Source organism: Vigna umbellata, chromosome 7 (assembly GCF_029865625.1).
Source record: "Vigna umbellata cultivar VRB3 chromosome 7, Vumbellata_1.0, whole genome shotgun sequence".
Taxonomy (NCBI): Eukaryota; Viridiplantae; Streptophyta; class Magnoliopsida; order Fabales; family Fabaceae; genus Vigna; species Vigna umbellata.
In genome coordinates, this window is record NC_142171.1 from 9,133,825 (window position 1) to 9,139,653 (window position 5,829).

Here is a 5,829-nt window from a genome sequence, read left to right on the forward strand (position 1 = left end):
CCTTAGCGGAACCCGAGCCCATTAGGGTATTTTTATACCCTAAGTCACGCTTTGGCCTCTATTTTCAGATTCTTCTCTTCACACACACTCCTAAACACTTTTCCAAAGGTTCTCTACATTTTTCCTTTCATTCCTCTTTAGAAAATCTCCCTTCCACTCACTTTCTCACTAGTTTTCCATCTAAGTTTGGGGTTGGGAGAGAGCATCATTGATGGGGTTGAGTTTTTCAAAGCACTAGAGCAGGATTTGTTTTATCAATCACTTTTGTTTTTAGAATAGGGTTTGATGTACTCAATTGGAAACTTTGTTTGTTATGATGGTTTGCTTATGATTGTTGTTTGATAAGTAATGCTTGATGATGCTTTGATATTGATTGATGATGAGATGTGCACATTATATGCTTATATAGGTGATTCACAAGCTTTATGAACAAATGCATGATGTTGTGATTGTGATACTAAGCAGGATGTGTATATGTGGAATGTGAATGAGCTTATGGGTGAGGTTTTGAGCTCCAGAGTTTTTGTGATTGAATGCTATTATTTTGAAAGCATGAATGATTTTGCCCAGGTTTTCTATGATTGAATCAATTGCTTGTTTGCATCATATGATCAAGGCCATTTGTTGGTAACCCTTTTGTTAGCCAAATGCATGAATTTAGCCCACTAAAAGAGAGAACTATGTGTTCTATCATTTGAACCCTTAGCCTTGAATATAATTTGAAAACCCCTTGTGAAAAGCTTTACCTTGAGTTAAGTAGAAAATATTTTGTGGTATTGACAAATGTTCAAGTTTGGGGTTGTTGGGAAGTTATGAAAGGGAAATTGAAAGCATTGAGCTAAGAGTTAAGAACTAAGTATGTGAAAAGAAAAAGAAAAAGAGAAAGAGAAGAGAAGAAAAAGCAAAGCTCAATGCAAAGGAAAGTTGGGAATAAGTAAGAATGGTTGTGTTTATATGACTCTCTTAACTCAAGGGTTTTGTGATCTAGAAAAACCAATTTTCTTGTTAGCCCAACCACATTATAAGCCATAGAAAAGTCCTTTTGATGATGCTTGATTGTAAGTGTTTTTGATTGTGGTTAAATGAAAGGCAAAGTTGATTCATGTGACATTGTGATAGTAGAGTGAATGAGTGAATACCTCTTATAGACTTGTGTGTTTGAGTGAAACACTTTATCCAGTGAGGAAAGATTCCATGAACACATAAGAACATCTTTGCTTAGTTGATTGATCACTCATGAAAAGTAGCATTTGTTGGATAGTATGTGATTGTGTGAACACTAAAGCATGTGCATGTCTTGATTGAAATCTTTGCAATGAGCTTAATTGAGTACTTACTTATCTTGAAAAGGGAGTTTTGAATGTGGTGAACCATTATATGGATTGATGGAAGATTGAGTTACATCTTGTTTTCTTGAGGACAAGCAAAGTTTTAAGTTTGGGGTTGTGATAAGGTTTGAAAAACCGTTATTTTTATGCTTAAAATTGATACCAAAAGCAACCTTTAAAACTTAGAAACTAGCTTGAACTCATATTTTTGCTTTAGTTTTATGAATAAGAGAGTTCAAGGTGAATTTAATGGTTTTGTGCAAGATTTCCTTGATTTTGTAGGCTAATTGAATGATTTGAAAGAAGAATTGAAGTACCTAATGATTGGAGTGCTAAAAAGTCAACCAAAAACCAGAAAAGTCAACCAGTCAACCAGAAAAGTCAACCAGTTAACCAGAATGCTGAAAAGTCAATTAGAATGCAGAAAAAGTGCGACCGAGTGGCACTGAGCGGTAATTTGTTGTTGAGCGGCAGTTTTCAGGTGCCGAAATCACTGCTGAGGGGCAAAACAACAGTTGGGGGGCAAAATGGATCATGCACTAGTACCGCTCAACGATAAAATACTGCTGAGCGCCATTCTAAATGGGCTTGGACCGGTTTTCTATTACTTTTATGGGCTTGGGCCTAATTTTCTGTAATTTTTAGAATAGTATATAAGCTTTAGGACGTCCTAGGGTTTGTATCTTTTGCTGGGAGGAAGCAGAAACACACTTTTCACCCCTTGGGGGTAGATTGGGAGATGGTGACGACTCTCCTCTTCTCTTTCTAGGGTTTTTCTATCTCTTCCATTCTTTCATTATTGTTCATCTAGTTTCACCATGAATATGGTGAACTAAACTTTGTATTGTTGTTGGGGAATCAATGTAATCTTTTGAAGCTCTCATATATGGAATTTGTGTTTAAACATCTTATTTGATGATGTAATCCTGCCCGACGTAGTGCTTCTTTAGTATTTTTACCTTTTATAGGTTAGCTTGTAAGGAGCATGGGTTACTATAAATACCCGTCTCCATCATTGTTGTCGCAACCGGAATCGCGACGGGAGGACGATCCAAAAAGAAAATTTAGTTTTGGAAAAGAGATTTGGAGTCGCCACCATAGTTTATTCTGGAAAACTACAGAAAAACCATAAAACGATAAAGCACGGTCCACGAAAACCAAAGATTGGGTTCGGGAGTCGGTTACGCGTGGGGAAGGTGTTAGCACCCCACAACGCCTGCTCTAAGGCAGTACCTTTAACTAAATGCACGAATATGATGTGGTTTTCAAAATGTTTAACTATCCCCTAAAATAAAATTCTAAATAAACAAAACATATTTTTTAGTTTTTTGGGCCCGACAAGGATTGACCTTGCTCCTACGTATTCTCACTCAAAATGAGAAATCAGGGTTACGTAGTTCTTTTGGAAACTGTGTTGAAAATTTTGATTAAGAAATTATTTGTGAATTTTGTTTGGAAATGATTTTGTATTTTTGGGAAAGTGAACCTGACAAGGACTAGCCTTGCTCCTACGTATCTCCAATCTTGATGGAGAATCAAGGATCACGTAGTTCTGGCTAGGAAGATTGTTTGTTGTTTAAAATTGTTGATGTTTTTGGGTTTTTTGAAGATTTTATACCTTTTTTGTATTTTGTTTAAGAAAGAGAAAAGGTTGTTAGCACAAGGACGATGCGTGCGATCACACATGTGCATAAACCTTTAAAACATATTTTTTTGTTAATTTTAATTAAGAAAGGGAAAAGATTTTTAGCACAAGGACGATGCGTGCGATCACACATGTGCCTAAACCTTCAAAACATATTTTTGTGATTTTAACTAAGAAAGAGAAAAGGTTTTTAGCACAAGGACGATGCGTGCCATCACACATGTGCCTAAACCTTTAAAACATATTTTTTGTAATTTTAATTAAGAAAGGGAAAAGATTTTTAGCACAAGGACGAGGCGTGCGATCACACATGTGCCTAAACCTTTAAAACATATTTTTGTGATTTTAACTTAAGGAAAAGAAAAGATTTTTAGCACAAGGACGATGCGTGCGATCACACATGTGCCTAAACCTTTAAAACATATTTTTGTGATTTTAACTTAAGGAAAAGAAAAGATTTTTAGCACAAGGACGATGCGTGCGATCACACATGTGCCTAAACCTTCAAAACATATTTTTGTGATTTTAATTAAGAAAGAGAAAAGGTTTTTAGCACAAGGACGATGCGTGCGATCACACATGTGCTAAACCTTTAAAACATATTTTTGTAAATTTTATTTTTTTATGTGTATATAAGTAAAATTATTATATATATATTTTGAAATAAGTGGATATTTAAAAGAAATAAATAAAACAAAATGAAATAAGATAAATAGAAAGGCAAATAAATAAATAATAAAAAAAAAACAACAAAATGGGGGTGCCAAAATAAAAATAAAAAAAGGTCGAACGGTCAGTCGAAAAGCTTGGTTAATGAGCGGTCCGTGGAAGAAATGAATTGGACGAGCGGCAGAAGGAGAGTGATTAGGACGAGCGCCAGAATAAGGAGTGACCTGCACAAGCGCTATTTGCTTCCTGAACGAAAGCTTAAAACCGAACGCTTGGAGACAAACGTCATTGAGACCGAGCGTTCAAACGAAGACCGAACGTTTATTAAACAATATAACCGAACGCTTACTAACACATTACACGACCGAACGTTCACTAACACAAAACAAAACCGAACGTTCACATAACATGACCGGACGTTCACATGAAGACCGAACGTTCATTAAAACATTATGACCGAACAGTTGACTCTTTGTATGACCGAACGTCCTAAAGATCTGAATGGCCGAACGGTCGAATAGTGGACTCTTGAGAACGACCGAACGGTTGAAGCTGAAAATTGCCGAACGTCCTAAAGGTCAGTATGGACGAACGTTCGAATAAGGCAAAGTACGAATGGTGGAGGACGAACGTTCGTGAAAGTTAAAGGACAAACGGTTGCATGCACAGTTGATGGCGAACGGTCGCGTAGGATACAGGAAGAACGTTTGAAAGGGGAGAAAACGAACGCGCACGGTCGAAAAGGCTCAAGGTTAACGAGCGCTCGTTCGTTTGGATAACGAGCGCTTGTTCGTTTATTTCTGAGCCTGGCCCAATCGAATGGTTTCTAACCTAGAATTTCCTAAGGGTTCAGGAGTGGGGTTATCATACAAGGGGTTACATACAATAAAAACTAGTAACCAAACAAATGCTAATAAAAATAAAGAAACAAAAGCATAAAAATGAAGCAAGAGAAACAGCCCAACAAGAATAGGGGTGTGAGATTAAAAACCAGAGGTGCGGAGTAAAGTTGAGGCTCCTTTGGTTTGGGTCAAAGTCCTTTTTCTCCAACTTTGGATCTGCCAAGGTGTAAAGATGAAAATAGAGGTGTATCCAGAAATGTGTGTCCAGGTCCAATTCTTCTTTACTTGCAGAAACAAAATGGGTTTCAGCCCATATGGCAGGGGGTGCGAATGGAGATCTGCATGTGGCAGGAAGAAAAGATGCAGCCCAAAGCTAGGCCCAAGGCTTCTTAACCCAAATCAACAACATTAGGGGTTCTAACAATTTCCTCATTTTCGTCTGCACCCAACACATCAGAGACCTAGAGTCTCCTCCTCCGATCAATAGAGACAACTCACCTCCGCCGCTCAACGGCCACGTCTTCTTCCGATTGACCACCGCGGACCAGACTAGTCACCGCAACGAAGGTGGCCACCGTATCACTGCCTCTCCGGACCAGCTACCATGCCATCATCTCTCTCGATCTAGCGACCGCGCCACGCCGCGCCACACCGCGCCACTGCTTCCTTGCCCTTGTCTGCTCTCTCCGACACCGGCAACCCAGGGAGGGGTTCGTCTCCGCCAGGTCAAACACACGGGCCGCCGCTTCTTCGATCAGACCACCGTGAACCTCCTTCGTGGCGTCGCCAGTAATCACGCGCACCGCCAGAACCCGCGTCGGCCCAAGCTCCGCTCCGCCAACTCCTTCTCTTCTCCGCCTCTTCGCGTGCGAGAGAGAGACTCTCGCCCCTCGACGCCACCCTCAGTGAGGCCAACCACCGCAAGCCGTCGCGACATCATTCCTCCTTCCCATCCTTTTTTATCAATTATTGATTGGTTCAGTATTGTCTGATATTTTGTCTACTGGATTGGGAACGATTATTGTGTGTTGTGCGCATATGGGTCTATTCTGCTCTGTGTATTGATTGAGTGCTTGGATTGATTCTCTTTTCTTTGCAGGAAAAAGGTATTTGGGGGATTTTGGTATTAGAAGTCAGGGTTGATGATGATAATGGGATTGGAGGTGATAAGGGGTTCTTTCGGTGTTGACAGAGTATGGGGAAGGGTAGAGAGGAGTTTGAAATTAGGCCATGGTTGGGGAATTTCTAGTAGCCGTGAGTGATGAAAATGAAGAAGAAAAAGATCAAAATGATGGGCCGTGAGGTAATAAGGATGATGTGATGGATATGGGCTGTGAGTGTGAGT